Source organism: Myotis yumanensis, unplaced genomic scaffold (genome assembly GCF_028538775.1).
Source record: "Myotis yumanensis isolate MYYU_CA2020_CCGP unplaced genomic scaffold, mMyoYum1.0.hap1 SCAF_2, whole genome shotgun sequence".
Lineage (NCBI taxonomy): Eukaryota > Metazoa > Chordata > Mammalia > Chiroptera > Vespertilionidae > Myotis > Myotis yumanensis.
Genome location: NW_027223753.1, coordinates 47,313,878 through 47,331,963, shown reverse-complemented (window position 1 = coordinate 47,331,963; position 18,086 = coordinate 47,313,878). Strand labels below are relative to the sequence as shown.

General features: G+C 39.0%; 1 protein-coding gene across 4 annotated transcripts in view; it reads right to left on the bottom strand.

Annotated features, from left to right (window-relative positions):
* LEPR (leptin receptor) overlaps nucleotides 1-18,086 on the bottom strand; it is a 98,966-nt gene that overhangs the window by 57,640 nt on the left and 23,240 nt on the right. Inside the window, exons 1-2 of one of the 4 annotated variants that reach the window (XM_070405296.1) lie at nucleotides 14,997-15,033; nucleotides 14,308-14,459 (exon numbers count right to left, since the gene is read on the bottom strand). The exons of the other annotated variants lie outside the window; for them this stretch is intronic. The gene's annotated coding sequence lies outside the window, so the exon portion shown is untranslated. Of the gene's footprint in view, nucleotides 1-14,307; nucleotides 14,460-14,996; nucleotides 15,034-18,086 lie in introns of those variants that run through there. 4 annotated transcript variants of the gene reach the window in all.

Below are 18,086 nucleotides of genomic sequence, written 5' to 3'. Positions count from 1 at the left end.
CATTGTATTCTTTACATCTATGTTCTAATTTTTTCTTTTCTTACTCTTAAAGAAGACCCATTAATATTTCTTGTACTACTGGTTTGGTGGTAACAAACTTCAATAGCTTTTTCTTATCTGGAAAGCTCTTTATTTTGCCTTCAATTTTAAATAGTAGTCTCGCTGGGTAGAGTAATTTCAGTTGTAGGTCCTTGTTATTTATCACTTTGAATATTTCATTCTAATCTCTTCTAGCCTGAAGTTCTTCTGCTGAGAAATCAGCTGACAGCCTTGTGAGAGCTCCCTTGTAGGTAACTGTCTTTCGCTTGCTGCTCTTAACATTTTCTCTTTATCTTTAACCTTTCCAATTTAATTATGATGTGTCTTGGTGTGGGCCTCTTCAGGTTCATCTTGATTGGAACTCTCTGTGCTTCCTGGGGAGGTATGTCATTTTCCTTCACCAGATTAGGGAATTTTTCAGCCATTATTTTTTCAAACAGGTTCTGGTACCCCTATGATGTAGATTTTGTTATGCGTGATGTTGTCTGACAGGTCCCTTAGACTTTCCTCATTTTTAAAAAATTCTTTTTTCTTTTTGTTGCTCTGCTTGAATGTTTTCTGTTATCTTGTTTCTAAATCACTGATTCAATCCTCTGTTTCTCCTAACCTGCTCTTATTTCCTTCTAATGTATTCTTCATTTCAGATGTTGTATTCTTTGTTTCTGACTGGTTCCTTTTCATGTATTTTATGTTCTTTTTAATGCTTGATGTAGATAAATAAATGGAGTGTTTATACCTAAGGCAATAGCTCCCTAAATTGAGCCACTGATAGACACCAAACTATGAGGAGTTTGAGATAATACTGTCTGACATTCCCCTGGAATGTAGTCATTCTATGTTCATGGTTAAAGAAATAATGTGTCTTGTTTGACATATTTGAAGAAATCTTTCTGAAACATACAAAGATTCATTCATAGTCTAATCTAAATGATGCATTCATGATACCTGGAAATAGAGGCAATAATTCAATTCAATTTGCATAACATACCAAATACAGTAAGCATATTAAACATATCACTAACTTTAGTGATTATTATAAACTTTAAACAAAAGGAAAATCAAGATCCATATTCTACTGAATCTATAATGATAAAATAGTAATATGCAAATTGACCAAACGACTGAACAGCAGAATGACCATCAGGATGACCTTTCGGATGACCATGCTATGACACACACTGGCGCCAGGCCAGCCAAGGTGGGCGTTAATGCAATTGGTCGAGGGGCCCATGATCACCCTGCAGAGGGAGTGGGCGGCCACCAGCCAATGGGGCAATCAATTGGGGGGTCCGCGATTGCCCCAAAGAGGGAGGCCCAGGCCACCCTCTGGGGGCGATCGATGTGGGAAGGGGGGGCTCTGCGATTGATCGCCCTGCAGAAGGAGGCCCAGGCCACCAACCAATGGGGCAATCAATTGGGGGGCTCCCCGATTGCCCCAAAGAGGGAGGCCCAGGCCACCCTCTGGGGACAATTGATGTGGGAAGGGGGGGCTCCGCGATCGATCGCCCTGCAGAAGGAGGCCCAGGCCACTGGCCAGGGGGCAATTAATGGAGGGGAGGGACTCCATGATCACAACAAAGAGGGAGGCCCAGGCCACCCTGTGCAGGGTGATCGAATGGGGGGCTCTGCGGAACAGGAGAACTGGGGATTGTGGTGGCGGACATGGGTGTGGGCGGGGGGTGGGGCGAGGCAGCCAGGGCCACAAGGCAGCCGGGGCTGCGAGGGCCCCAGCAGCCAGGGCTACAAAGGCCTACCCTTGCATAAATTTCGTGCATTGGGCCTGTAGTTATGATATAATGGGTTTTCATAAAAAAATCAGACTGTTTGCCAGAACCGGTTTGGCTCAGTGGATAGAGGATCAGCCTGCGGACTGAAAGGTCCCAGGTTCGATTCCGGTCAAGGGCATGTACCTGGGTTGCGGGCACATCCCCAGTGGGAAGTGTGCAGGAGGCAGCTGATCGATGTTCCTCTCTCATCGATGTTTCTAACTCTCTATCTCTCTCCTTTCCTCTCTGTAAAAAATCAATAAAATATATTTAATAAAAAAAATCGGACTGTTTAATTTCCATCACAGGGAAGTCTCTTTGTGTTGTTTTTATGTATCAAATTCTACTTAAATATAAAACAGAACAGTCTCAATCAGTGCTTGAATGGGTGATTGGGCAGGAAAGATAGTGTTCACAACTTGCTCCAATGATCTCAGAGTCTAGGTTTGTAAAAAAGTTTATGAGTGAGAAAAGCAATTCTGACAATTCTGCTGCTTTGATGAATAAACTCAATGGGCTCCATCTGCCACCAATTTTTGCTTTTACTTTGCACAGGAGCAATACTCATCTATCGTTCACTTAAACAACATTTAAGTTTTTCATTAAAATATAAATGAAAAACACTATTCCTTCAAGTGTCAAAAGTTTAACAATATAAATACTGTCTGGTAGATTTGTACTAACTTGTAATTTTAAGTATGTTTATTTTTATTTCTTCACTTAGGATAGAAATTGGTTGTGTTATTCCCATCAAGTAGCTTTAAAGACTTAAATTATTTTCTAAATTTAAAGAATATCTATTTTTCCATCATCCTGACATATGCATGTCACTTTGAAAACATATTTTTTTCAAGTACTTCAGTTCCTGATATGATTCTAATTGTGTGATCTTCTCACAAATTAATTCCTTGAAAATGCAGAGATATAAGTGGAATCTAATGAACAAAATAAACTAAGAAAGAAAACAAAAATGCAGAGGGATCAGCTATGATTCATAAACTTAAAGTAAACAAAGTTGAGTCAGAATAGGCATCTTTCCCTGGCCGGAGTGGCTCAGTTTTTTGAGCATTGTCCTATGCACCAGGGGTCGCTGGCTCAATTCCTGGTTGAGGCACAAGTCCAAGTTGTGGGCTCCATTCCTGGCTTAAGATGTGCAGGAGGCTCCATCTGCCACTAATATTTCTCTCTATCTTTCCCTTTTCCTTCCTCTCTCTCTAAAATCAATAAACACACACACACACACACACATATATATATATTTTTATATATATATATTATATATATATAAAAATATATATATATAATTAATTTTATAGAGAAAGGGAGAGGGAGAGAGATAGAAACATTAATGATGAGAGAGAATCACTGATCGGCTGCCTCCTGCTCGCTCCTCACTGGGAATTGAGTCTGCAACCCAGGCAAGTGCCCTGACCAGGTAGGTATCAAACCGTGACATCCTGGTTGGGCAAAAAAACATTTTTTTTAAAGTAAAGAATAAGCATTTTAGCCTTGGCCAGTGTTTCTAAGTGGCTAGAGCATCAGCCACACACTGAAAGGTTTCAGGTTCAAGTCCCAATTAAGATCACAGACCTGTGTTGCAGGTTCAATCCTCAGCCCCGGTCAGGGCACGTGCAGGAGGCAACCAATCAATGTGTCGCTCTCACATCAATATTTCTCTCTCTCTCTCTCTCTTTCTCTCTCTCTCTCTCTCTCTCTCTCATTTCCCTCCCTTCCTTCCATAGTCTCTCTAAAAAAAAAAAAAATCAATGGAAAAAATATCCATGTCAAAGGATTAACAAACAAACAAAAAGAACAGGTATCTTACTATAAAATAATCTATAAATCTGTACATATATCAACTCATTTAAATATTAATTGGATATTTGATAAAATGTAAATTACCACATAAGGTGTTAGAAATATAAACATTGATGAGATCATAATTTAATTAAAAAAAATAACATTAGCCCTAGCTGGTCTGGCTCAGAGGTTAGAGCATCAGCCTGCAGACTGAAGGGTCCCGGGTTCAATTCCGGTCAAGGGCACATACCTTGGTTGCAGGCTTGATCCAGGGCATGTATAGGAGGTAACCAATTGATTTGTCTCTCTATCTCTCCCCCTCTCTTCCACTCTCTAAAAATCATTGGGGGGAAGGGGGCGGGGAATATCCTCGGGTGAGAATTAACAAAAAAGGGAAAAAAAGAGAAGTAACATTATCATGATTTTTTTGTCTGTCATAGTACTATAATACCAATATGAATAAAATATCATGGGACTTCAGATTCAAGATGGTAAACAGAGCAACTAAATTGATCTTCTCTTCCTCCCAAGATACATTTGGAATTATAGTAAAATAAATCATATCAACCCACAAGAACAGAGAGAATGAGAGGAGACCAGCAACAAAAGAGAGATTTAAACAAATTTTTAGAAGATGAAGCAAAGATTAATTAAATTGTTCTGAATGGTAAAGGTCAAAGGGTGATATGGGGCTAAAAGAAGAGGACATTTTGGTCTATTTAGATAATATCTGACTTCTTCATCCTCATATAGAAAATTCACAGCAGTGAGATCTCCCTCTCTATAACAGTCAGGGGAGTGGTTTACAAATAGCTGAAAATAACTAACAAGTTTAAGTAGAAAAAGAGTTTATTAAAGAATTTGGAGTACTTCACAGAACCTCAGCACGGGCCAGAAAACCCAACTAATAAAGCACATAGCCAAAAACTACACCCAAAATCCCATGTAAATTGCTCTCCAAATTCCGGCCTGCCACCACACCAAGACACCACATGTTAAGACTGAAATCTCAATGTCTACTACATTTGAGTTCCTCTGAGCTCATCTGCTTTTTCATATCCCACACTTCTCATCTAAAACCTGGCATGAATGCCTATAATTGGTAGAGCCTACTTCACAGTCTATATCCAGGCAGTAAGGCAACCTGGGAAAGTATGGATTTATAAAGCAGAGAATTTCCCAAACATAGGCAAAATATTCAAAGATGGCCCCAAAAGGAAATGGTTGTAGGAAGGTGGGACTGGGGGTAACTCTGTACATAATATGATCCTGAAGCTGCAGAAAATAAAACAAAACACAGAATGGAACAAGGGGGGAAAGAGGATGTAATAGCTCAAACTTGAAGCCACTATTCCAAATAAGAATATGAGTTCAGGGGGCTTCAAAGAATGAAATAGAGCCTAAAAAATAAAGAGATTAAGTTAAAAAAAAAACCTGAAAATTAAGAATATAATGAAGAAGACCCAGATTTCCTCTCCCAATAAGAAAATAGAAAGGTAATTGAAAGACACTTTATAGAAATTCCTGATCTAAATATGAACCAAAATAAAATATGGCATAAATTTGTGCAAATGCTGGATTTAAAGAATCCATTTGAAAAATCAATATTTTGAATAGCAAAAAGTGATTTGCAACACACCCCAATTTATTGATTTTTCAATTGTTTTGGTTCAACCGATAGACAAAAAATGAAATATTTAATTAATTACAATACTGACATAAAATATTATCAATATTCTCACCATAATTGTCAACTTTGGGTGGTATAATTATATAAGGAAAGATAGTTGGAAGGCAAAGGGTTAAATATCCCAACTTCATGAAGTAGGAGGTCAAGAGAAACTATAGTTAATGGAACAAGAAATAGTGGTGGGAATTACCAATCATAATAATAAAAGGCCAAGAGGTGTCACAACCAAAATGACCAAACAACTGGTCGCCACGAGGTGGCATTGACCACCTCCGCCTGGGTCGGTGGGTGGTGGTGGTGGCCTGAGCGAAGCAACCCGGGTCCCAGGTGCCTGGCCGAGGCAGGAGCAAAGCAGCCCGGGTCCCAGGTGCCTGGCCAAGGCAGGAGCAAAGCAGCCCGGGTCCTGGGTGCCAGAGGGAAGCTGGTGCCAGCAGCCAGGGGAAGAGAGGCCTATTCTTGCATGAATCTTTGTACATCGGGCCACTAGTGTACCATTAAAAGAGCTCATAAAATTAATGTAATTATATGTAGAGGAAGGATAAAGAAAGAAGGTGAAATTAATAAGCTAAATTCTCTTCTACCATGGTATCTGTTAAATGAAAAGAATAGCAAAAGCAATCCGTATAAGCATATTATTTTAGCCCTAGAAAGGTAGCCACAGGTCTAAGAACCAAAACCAGAAATGGTTCAAGTTAGTTGTTCCCACGACCAGGGCTCTCATAGTGAGGGTAGTGGGCTTGGGCACTACAGTTTTTAATTGCATTTGGGTTTTGTAGCCATATGCATAGATTATTTTCATGCAAAAATTATTATTTAGTCTTTTTAATTAAATAAAGTGTTATGAAATTTCAGAGAAAATAGCTACTATCTAAGTCCAAGGGGCCAACAAAATTTCACAGAAGTGAAATTTTAGTTGAACTCCAAGAAATACAAAGGAAGAGAATATAGTATTGCATTTCTTCTATTTTACTAGTAAGATTCACAATATTTTCACTCCTCTGATAGCAGGCTCTCTGCTAAAATCAATGCTATCTTACAATCACCAATGGCCTGCTAGCGGCTGTGATTTAGTTGTCATTGACTACATGGGGCACTTGCCTCATTACAGACTGGACAATTTTAACCCATCAATATTTTGGTCAACAAACCATTTACGTAAAGACCATTTAATGAAGCCCTGTGTATTATCTAGAAACCTTACGTTGACATCTTATGGTAATATCAATAAAGAGCCAGCATAAAATTTGCAAAATGGGCCAACCTAGAAGAAAATCTCAGAAAAAATAGTGAAGCATTTTTTTATGAAGTGCCAGGTCACAAATATTCTTGATAATCCAGAGTATGATATTGTTAGGGAAAACATTGACATCAACAACACTGAGTTGCAAAGTGATCAAAAAGAAAACCAGATTCTGAATATAAAAAAGAATTCCTTAACCAATTTCTTTGATTTGTGCTTTCTTATGAAAGTAATAGGATTTAAACAAAAAAAAAAATCTTAAATAATTCTAAAAGAGCTCTCTCAGTAGGTAGAAAATAATTCTAAAAGGTGAGAAAGCATTGTGAAATAGTTAAATAGGCAGAGCTCTTTCTTTCTTAACAGTACAAAAACAATGGTTTATCTTAAAAATCCACACTGTCTAGATTTAAAGAATCACAACTACCTAGAGAGAGTATTAATTAGAAGAAATCAGAGAGACTTACTTCTAGTTTGGGGAAATTATAACAGATCCCAAAGATGAGTGGAGATTTAACTGCCCCTTTGAAGAATGGGGAGGATATGAAGCATATTGTAAATACAGTGGGGCCTTGACTTACGAGTTTAATTTGTTCCGTGACAGAGCTCGTAACTCAAATTACTCGTATGTCAAATCTTAAAGTGAACGAGTGAGACACGTGATGCTGGGCTGATGTTGTGGCGTTCACTGTGACGTTCGCTGCGCCAACTAGCGGTGGGGTATCTGAAGCTGGCTCGTAACCTGAATTTTAGCTAGCAACTCAAAGCAAAAAATCGGCCGAGAAATGGCTCGTATCTTGAAAAACTCGTTAGTCAGGACACTCGTAAGTCAAGGCCTGTACTATAAAAAAAGATTCAAGATCAACCAAAGAATATCAATAAAACACAACAGGAACTCCTCTGAGAACTGATTTGCAAATTTGGAATTAAAAGACCAAGAAGCCACTTGTCCAAATGTCTGTTTTTCCTGGAAAGAATATTTTTACATCCTGTTTGTTCTGTGCAAAACCCTTTCTCCCCCAAATCAAACCTGTGACTAGCAGTGTTGTTGCAAGATACTCATGCCACTAGAGACATACCCAGCTTGGTAGGTCTAATATAATAAGTATGTTAAAATTCTAAGAGATAATATTTTAATAATATAACAGCCAACTGCAACTCTTGGGAGCTTATGAAAGTGTCAATATACTTTCTATCTATTTACTATATGTGTGTACTTATCTATGTGTGTTTATATTTTACTAGTATTTTCTCTTTCATCTCCTAAATGCTAACCAGTTTGGTTCAGAAATTTAGTTGGTGTATACAAAAATCTAATTATTTTATTATCTCATGTTTATAGTTTCTTAATTTTCATAGATTTAGACACCCAGACAACACCTGTTAGTTAAAGTAAAATGAGAAAATATAATTCTAAGAAAAACTAAGTTGTCCTATGCCTTCACAAAACAGATATTTGGTAACTGCTGTTCTTAAACATGAGTTCACATTTTTAAAGCCCATTATAATACTACTAGAGGCCTGATGCATGAAATTTGTGCAAGGGGCTCGGCCCTCAGAGCAGCCCTGGCTGCCTCATGGCCCGGCCCTCACCCACTGGGCATTCCAGAAGGTCGTTCCAGAAGGTCATTCTGCCGTCTGGTCTAATTAGCATATTAGCTCTTTATTATATAGGATTATAGAAGCTCCAGAGAATCCTTTTTGACTCGAGCCTTTAACTATTACACAGTACAAATAAATAAACACTTATATAAAATTTTCTCTCTTTTCCGTGTCCACCACGGCTAAAGAGCGGTCCGGTCCCTGAGTAGGGGCGACGGGGGGTTGGGGAGGAGGATTGAGAAAATGAAAGAGACAGACACAAATACAGTAGGAAAAGCTGGGACTGGGTGGGACCACTGTCCTCTGATGGAGAGACAGGAACCCAGAGCCAATACAGCAACTTTATTTTATACAGCAAAAACCAGGAAGTTTTACTAAAGGTCAAGACAAAGGAGATTATGTGCATTCTTGGGTGGGCCCAAGTCATATTCATTCCTGGTGCTTGGCTGGATTTAGATAACGAAATGCAACCCCTGGTGCCTGGGCTGAAGGTCAAGCTGACAACACTCCTGCCTCTGGCAAGGTATGTTTCCAGGACATGACTCTGCTTACGCCACTGGATTCAGCTGACAATAATGAAAGAAATGCTCATGTGCCTTCCCAGGTGCTCTCTACATCTCACCCTTTTTTTGTTTTTAAGCTACTATAATAAAAGTAAAACTTAAATATCAAGAACAAAGCTCTGACTATTAAAATAATAACAAAACAATGCCAATGCAACACAGCAATAAGAGAGAAATCAATCTACCTACATGTTAACATTTTTAGCTACTAAATGAAAGTTTCTTTTGCTGCTGGTGTATATTTACTCAGGGCCTCGGACTTGGCTGCACAAGACTTTACAGAAGACTGGCAGCTAACCAATGCTAGCATAGCCAGAAACATGGTTGAGGAAGTAGCTTCCACTTCTTGCTTTTCTACTATATGCTGGGCTTCAGTCATTAATTTCTTCAAATGACCCCATGTTGGCACCTCAGTCCCTTGGGTAGCCTTCAGTTTTCTTCTTCCACTTTGCTGTCATTGGGGCAACTCTCAGTCTTTTGAACAAAGGAACAAGGAGCTTCTCTGGGTCCATTGCAGTGACACACGTAATGCTCTGGCACCCAATTTGGCTGCACTGCTCCTTCTGGAAAGATACAAAACACAACCTCTTCCCCACATCATTATTGAATCTGGTAAAACTTGTCTGGTTTGTGCATCCTTCCACTGGGCTAACTTGGCGGAGGCTATTGTACAGGAGGCCTGATGCCTTTCAGTTGCTGTACGACCCTCTGCATTGCAATTCAAAAAATTTAAAGTATAAAGAGCATGACTGAGTTTGTTTTGAGGTGACACATAACGTCCGTCTCTCCCTTTTTGTTTTAGTAATTGCATTTTAAGAGTACGATTGGCTCTTTCCACTATTACTTGACCTTGAGGATTATAAGGAATACCAATTTTATGACAAATTTGATATTGCTGACAAAAGTGCTGAAAAGCAGAACTAGCGTATGGGGGTCCATTATCTGTTTTTAGCTCTAAGGGAGGTCCTAGGACTGGAAAAGCTGCTAGACAGTGGTTAATTACATGCTTTGCACTTTCCCCTGTTTGGGGAGTAGCAAAAATGAAGCGTGAGCATGTATCTATGGAGACATGGACCCACCAAAATCTGCCAAATTCAGGTATATGAGTGACAGCCATTTGCCAGATTTGATTAGGTTTAAGTCCTCAGGGATTTACCCTAATGTTGGCACAGGGAGGTGGATAACACACTGAGGGCACTGCTTGACAACTTGGCGAGCCTGCTCTTGGGAAATATGAAATTCCTTGTACAAGGCAAAGGCATTTTGGTAATGTAGGACATGCGAGGCCTGCGTCATGGAAAATGGAGTGACTTCCTCTACTGAGGCAATGAGGTGATCTACTTCTTCATTACCTGCAGGGACCCGGAAGGCCAGAATGGAATCTAATATAGCCAATAAAACATGGAAATTGTCATTCTCAAACAACCTTTTGAAGGCTGAAAACTAAATGAAAGAGTTCCTCCGAATTAGTGTGCCCTATAGTAGCTGTTTCAATATTTTTGGCCATCCTTATCACATAAGCACTATCACTATAGGTTGATGGGCTCCATAGCAAAATCAGTCAAGGCATAAATAAGAGCTTGTATTTCTACTCATTGTGCTGAAATATAAGGGGTTTGTTGCAGTAGATCCAATCTTTCCAGAACTGGATCCAACTGTAAAAATGGTTAATGCCTGAAGAATAACATCTCCTTTGACGTGGCAGCTAATACCATTCCCTGAATGTAGGCTGGTCCAATATCAGCACAAACACGGATAAAATGCTTCCATAATAAGTAATCCCTAGGTTAGAGACAAGCCTCTGCAACAATATTAAGCCTCTGGTAACCTTCCACTATTAGTTCCCCTGAACATTATTTGACCTAGAGTGTGGACAGTAAATGACACTAACTGGATTTCTGCTATCAGGTTTTTGTTTTTTTTAGTATATAGACGTAAGTTTTGGTTAGGGAGGCAAAATGCAAACTATTCACCTTTAAGGATCCTTGGTTTAGGGAAGATAGGATTTGCTAGATGGCCCCAAACTGCTTGGCATTCATATTTTAGATGGTTGCAAACTGCTGTTACATGCGAGTCACGAAATTAGAAAAAATAATTAAGTGTCTTCATATACACTTAATAAAAACTTTTGTTAGGATTCCTAAGTATATTGAATAAATTTGTCATTTCTCCCATAGAGATTTCTAGATAAGGTCTTAACTAATTAATGTCCTCTAATAACCTTTAAAAGTCATTTAGGGTCTTGAGACAATCCTTTCGTATTTCTACCTCCTGAGGCCTAACATATTGATTTTTAAGTACAGTTCCTAGGTATTTGAAGGGCATTTTCCACTATATTTTTTCCTAGAGCAATCTCTAAGCCACATTTAGGGGGTTTCTTTTAAAACCTTTTACTTTCTTTTAAACAGAACAACCAACTTGGTTGCTTTTTCAGAAAAACTAGGAGAGAGACATGCTGGCCAATACTGCAATGTATACATCTCAAGTAAAGTAACTTTCTTTTTCTTTATGGTGTCTCATTAATGGTGAGTTTTAATGCCCAAATAATAACTTTTTAGTTTACTTTGTAAATAGTAGCAGAAGAGATTTTAAAATTTCTCCTTTTTAAATTTACTTTTAAACAATATTCTTTTTGCAAATTTTACTGTGGACTTTGTTAGAACCAATTGCTTATATGTATTTAAACAGAACACAGTTATTAATTTTTATTTGATAATGCTTCCCATGTGATTCCAAGTATATTAGATCGGCCTAATTGAGTTCAAAAATATTTCTTTTAAGAGGAGAGAATGCATCCTTGAATCATTTCAGGGCCCTTGAAATGTCCCAAAGGTATCTCTCGGTTAAAGTCTTGAAATCTAACTTGGAAAGTCTATCAAATATACATAACCCAAAGATTATATTACACATTTCAGACATCAATTAAATTAAAACTGGTCTTAACATTAAAATTTGGTTCAGATCATAGAATTAATCCTTATCCTCTAAGTAGGCCAACAAAATACTATTTCCTACGCTGAAATTCTACCACATGCAATACACATAAGGCTCACAATACACTCCGAACCGGCAATCTCTCCAGAGAAAACACAAGAACCATTCCTCTCAAAGTGGAACCTCCATACTCCATGCACACTGCCATCACAACCATACAATTTCTCCCAACCTAACCTGAACTCCAAACTTCCAGAAGCCTCAAACTCTAGCCGGCAAGACAAACACCTAGCATTTCTCAAATTAGCAACATATCCACATCTCTAAGGATATATTTCAAACAAACACAAGGCACACTCAATTAATAGATTCAATTCTATTCTCTAGATTCTTCACATGAGGCAAACTCAGACTGACGTTTCAGTACCTTGTCATTTTAAAATACCTAGATATTTATCCATGTTCCAAAGTCCTTAAGTTACCAAGGACTTTGGAAAACTATGTGTAGTCATATATATTTACCACTGAAAAAGATTTACCATATACCTTTCATTTTAGTTATGTATATTTTGCCTTAACAACTTTGATTTTAAAGTCAATTATTATTACCCAAGGCATTTCCTTTGGCAAATTCTGTAACAGAGATAACTTACCGACTTTCAGTGGCTTTAATGTTAAAGTATTATTTTATTTTTCTTTATAAAAACAGGAGTGCCCCAGGACCTGTGAGGCAACCTTGGAATGCAGTCCATTATTATTCAAGAATTACCCTTTTTATGGAAACACTAATCTTGTTGCCCAAATACAGCATTGTGTCATTTTTGCCATCTTTTATTTTTTTTATTTTTTTTAAAATATATTTTATTGATTTTTTACAGAGAGGAAGGGAGAGAGATAGAGAGTTAGAAACATCGATGAGAGAGACATCGATCAGCTGCCTCCTGCACATCTCCTACCAGGGATGTGCCCGAAACCCAGGTACATGCCCTTGACCGGAATCGAACCTGGGACCTTTCAGTCCGCAGGCCGACGCTCTATCCACTGAGCCAAACCAGTTTCGGCTTTGCCATCTTTTAAAGAAAACCAGTCTTGGGGTTTATTCTATAGCATCGTGAAGAGATATGGGACTCAGTTCAAGAGCACCCCAAATCAGGTGGGGTACGCCATTTCTCTTAATCTAGCCTTTATCTCGTCATGAGTACAGAAATTCTAGACAAATCCCTAAATTGTGAGAAATGTCTCATCTATCCAAATTTCAAATGATGGACTGGGAAATAAAAACATGGCAAAAATGAGACTTTTAATAACACTCTCGGGAGTGGGCATCCATTTTACAGGATTGCCAAAAAACTAGTCAATGGGCTGGGGCCTTTTTTAGTTACTTCCTTCTGTCTAGAAATTTTCTTAGAACCTGTGTTATCGGCCACGTGTACCGCTCATCCATTTACATGCTTCACGTCCCCAGGGCTGGCCTGTGCATGTTTATGCGTCACAGGCATGCTTGGAATTAACTGGCCTTTGCTTAAACTTCCCTGGGTTGCAATTTTTACAGATTTTACACTCTCAAGTTAATCTTAGAATCTTAAAATTTTAACACAACACAATAAAAAATCAAAAATCAGAGAAAAGCAGATTAAAGTTACAATACAGACGCATAGAAAGAAATTTAACTAGCTAAGAGTTTCTGGTGGCCTGGGAGGGAAAGAAAAAGATTTTTTAAAAAAAATATATTTTATTGATTTTTTTACAGAGAGGAAGGGAGAGAGATAGAGAGTTAGAAACATCAATGAGAGAGAAACATAGATCCGCCGCCTCCTGCACACTTCCCACTGGGGATGTGCCCGAAACCAAGGTACATGCCCTTGATCGGAATCTAACCCGGGACCTTTCAGTCTGCAGGCCGACGCTCTATCCACTGAGCCAAACGGGCAGGGCAGAGAAAGATTTTTAAAGATGAAGAATTAATTATTTGCATTTGCTGTGAAATTCCTTTAATCCTTTCTACTTGGTTCAGCCCAGTACAAGTAGTTTGAGCCTCCAGCAAAATGAAATATGAAGTCACTTTCGGCCAAGTACCTGCATCCAGCCATAAAGGCTGGGCAGCTGCGAGCAAAACCTTTCTTATCATCTGAGTCATCCCGCTAACAGTGACGCTCGTCCCGCTCTGCCTCAAACACTAGCTCCTGCTCATAATTACGAGGTAAACCTTTTTCAGGTGGGCTCTTGACTGCGGTCGCAGGAGCGACAAGCGGAGGCGGAAGAGACACAGAAAGGGGAAGTGGTATTTTTAGAGATTCACACGCTTCCACTGTAGGCTGTAAAGCCGTGGCTACACCCTGCTTAGACATTCTTAAACTCTCCTGTGCTGGATCAAGGCAATCACAAATTAAAGACCATAGTGTAGGAACAGGAATCCTCTCTGGACCTTCTACTGTGTATTGGTCACGCAACTGCTTTTCGACCTTTTCCCATGTTTGAAAGTTGACAGTTCCCTCTTCATAAAACCAAGGGCAAGTTTCATTAACAAAACACAAGAAATCAAGAATCTGACTACACTTAACAGAGCATCCTCGAGCTTTGAGCATAGTTTTAAGCATTTGAGGGTAGAGGTCTCTTTCCTGAGACCCTGAATATCCCATGTTTTATACCCAGTTCTTACAACAATCCACTCCTTACCTTACTTCTTTAATTTGTTGCACGGTGCACTTCTCGGAGTGACCCCCGCGCCTGACTTTTGTGCCCCAGTATTCAGGTCCCTGGATCCAGGTGCCAGATATAAATTTTTCCCTCTTTTCCGTGTCCAGCGCAGCTAAAGAGCGGTCTGGTTCCTGAGTAGGGGCGACCGGGGATTGAGAAAATGAAAGAGACAGACACAAATACAGTAGGAAAAGCTGGGACTGGGTGGGACCACTGTCCTCTGATGGAGAGACAGGAACCCAGAGCCAATACAGCAACTTTATTTTATACAGCAAAAACCAGGAAGTTTTACTAAAGGTCAAGACAAAGGAGATTATGTGCATTCTTGGGTGGGCGCAAGTCGTATTCATTCCTGGTGCTTGGCTGGATTTGGATAACGAAACCCAACCCCTGGACCTGGGCTGAAGGTCAAGCTGACAACACTCCTGCCTCTGGCAAGGTATGTTTCCAGGACGTGACTCTGCTTACGCCACTGGATTCAGCTGACAATAATGAAAGAAATGCTCATGTGCCTTCCCAGGTGCTCTCTACATCTCACCCTTTTTTTGTTTTTAAGCTACTATAATAAAAGTAAAACTTAAATATCAAGAACAAAGCTCTGACTATTAAAATAATAACAAAACAATGCCAATGCAACACAGCAATAAGAGAGAAATCAAACTACCTACATGTTAAAATTTTTAGCGACTAAATGAAAGTTTCTTTTGCTGCTGGTGTATATTTACTCAGGGCCTCGGACTTGGCTGCACAAGACTTTACAGAAGACTGGCAGCTAACCAATGCTAGCATAGCCAGAAACATGGTTGAGGAAGTAGCTTCCACTTCTTGCTTTTCTACTATCTGCTGGGCTTCAGTCATTAACTTCTTCAAATGACCCCATGTTGGCACCTCAGTCCCTTGGGTAGCCTTCAGTTTTCTTCTTCCACTTTGCTGTCATTGGGGCAACTCTCAGTCTTTTGAACAAAGGAACAAGGAGCTTCTCTGGGTCCATTGCAGTGACACACGTAATGCTCTGGCACCCAATTTGGCTGCACTGCTCCTTCTGGAAAGATACAAAACACAACCTCTTCCCCACATCATTATTGAATCTGGTAAAACTTGTCTGGTTTGTGCATCCTTCCACTGGGCTAACTTGGCGGAGGCTATTGTACAGGAGGCCTGATGCCTTTCAGTTGCTGTACGACCCTCTGCATTGCAATTCAAAAAATTTAAAGTATAAAGAGCATGACTGAGTTTGTTTTGAGGTGACACATAACGTCCGTCTCTCCCTTTTTGTTTTAGTAATTGCATTTTAAGAGTACGATTGGCTCTTTCCACTATTACTTGACCTTGAGGATTATAAGGAATACCAATTTTATGACAAATTTGATATTGCTGACAAAAGTGCTGAAAAGCAGAACTAGCGTATGGGGGTCCATTATCTGTTTTTAGCTCTAAGAGAGGTCCTATGACTGGAAAAGCTTCTAGACAGTGGTTAATTACATGCTTTGCACTTTCCCCTGTTTGGGGAGTAGCAAAAATGAAGCGTGAGCATGTATCTATGGAGACATGGACCCACCGAAATCTGCCAAATTCAGGTATATGAGTGACAGCCATTTGCCAGATTTGATTAGGTTTAAGTCCTCAGGGATTTACCCTAATGTTGGCACAGGGAGGTGGATAACACACTGAGGGCACTGCTTGACAACTTGGCGAGCCTGCTCTTGGGAAATATGAAATTCCTTGTACAAGGCAAAGGCATTTTGGTAATGTAGGACATGCGAGGCCTGCGTCATGGAAAATGGAGTGACTTCCTCTACTGAGGCAATGAGGTGATCTACTTCTTCATTACCTGCAGGGACCCGGAAGGCCAGAATGGAATCTAATATAGCCAATAAAACATGGAAATTGTCATTCTCAAACAACCTTTTGAAGGCTGAAAACTAAATGAAAGAGTTCCTCCGAATTAGTGTGCCCTATAGTAGCTGTTTCAATATTTTTGGCCATCCTTATCACATAAGCACTATCACTATAGGTTGATGGGCTCCATAGCAAAATCAGTCAAGGCATAAATAAGAGCTTGTATTTCTACTCATTGTGCTGAAATATAAGGGGTTTGTTGCAGTAGATCCAATCTTTCCAGAACTGGATCCAACTGTAAAAATGGTTAATGCCTGAAGAATAACATCTCCTTTGACGTGGCAGCTAATACCATTCCCTGAATGTAGGCTGGTCCAATATCAGCACAAACACGGATAAAATGCTTCCATAATAAGTAATCCCTAGGTTAGAGACAAGCCTCTGCAACAATATTAAGCCTCTGGTAACCTTCCACTATTAGTTCCCCTGAACATTATTTGACCTAGAGTGTGGACAGTAAATGACACTAACTGGATTTCTGCTATCAGGTTTTTGTTTTTTTTAGTATATAGACGTAAGTTTTGGTTAGGGAGGCAAAATGCAAACTATTCACCTTTAAGGATCCTTGGTTTAGGGAAGATAGGATTTGCTAGATGGCCCCAAACTGCTTGGCATTCATATTTTAGATGGTTGCAAACTGCTGTTACATGCGAGTCACGAAATTAGAAAAAATAATTAAGTGTCTTCATATACACTTAATAAAAACTTTTGTTAGGATTCCTAAGTATATTGAATAAATTTGTCATTTCTCCCATAGAGATTTCTAGATAAGGTCTTAACTAATTAATGTCCTCTAATAACCTTTAAAAGTCATTTAGTGTCTTGAGACAATCCTTTCGTATTTCTACCTCCTGAGGCCTAACATATTGATTTTTAAGTACAGTTCCTAGGTATTTGAAGGGCATTTTCCACTATATTTTTTCCTAGAGCAATCTCTAAGCCACATTTAGGGGGTTTCTTTTAAAACCTTTTACTTTCTTTTAAACAGAACAACCAACTTGGTTGCTTTTTCAGAAAAACTAGGAGAGAGACATGCTGGCCAATACTGCAATGTATACATCTCAAGTAAAGTAACTTTCTTTTTCTTTATGGTGTCTCATTAATGGTGAGTTTTAATGCCCAAATAATAACTTTTTAGTTTACTTTGTAAATAGTAGCAGAAGAGATTTTAAAATTTCTCCTTTTTAAATTTACTTTTAAACAATATTCTTTTTGCAAATTTTACTGTGGACTTTGTTAGAACCAATTGCTTATATGTATTTAAACAGAACACAGTTATTAATTTTTATTTGATAATGCTTCCCATGTGATTCCAAGTATATTAGATCGGCCTAATTGAGTTCAAAAATATTTCTTTTAAGAGGAGAGAATGCATCCTTGAATCATTTCAGGGCCCTTGAAATGTCCCAAAGGTATCTCTCGGTTAAAGTCTTGAAATCTAACTTGGAAAGTCTATCAAATATACATAACCCAAAGATTATATTACACATTTCAGACATCAATTAAATTAAAACTGGTCTTAACATTAAAATTTGGTTCAGATCATAGAATTAATCCTTATCCTCTAAGTAGGCCAACAAAATACTATTTCCTACGCTGAAATTCTACCACATGCAATACACATAAGGCTCACAATACACTCCGAACCGGCAATCTCTCCAGAGAAAACACAAGAACCATTCCTCTCAAAGTGGAACCTCCATACTCCATGCACACTGCCATCACAACCATACAATTTCTCCCAACCTAACCTGAACTCCAAACTTCCAGAAGCCTCAAACTCTAGCCGGCAAGACAAACACCTAGCATTTCTCAAATTAGCAACATATCCACATCTCTAAGGATATATTTCAAACAAA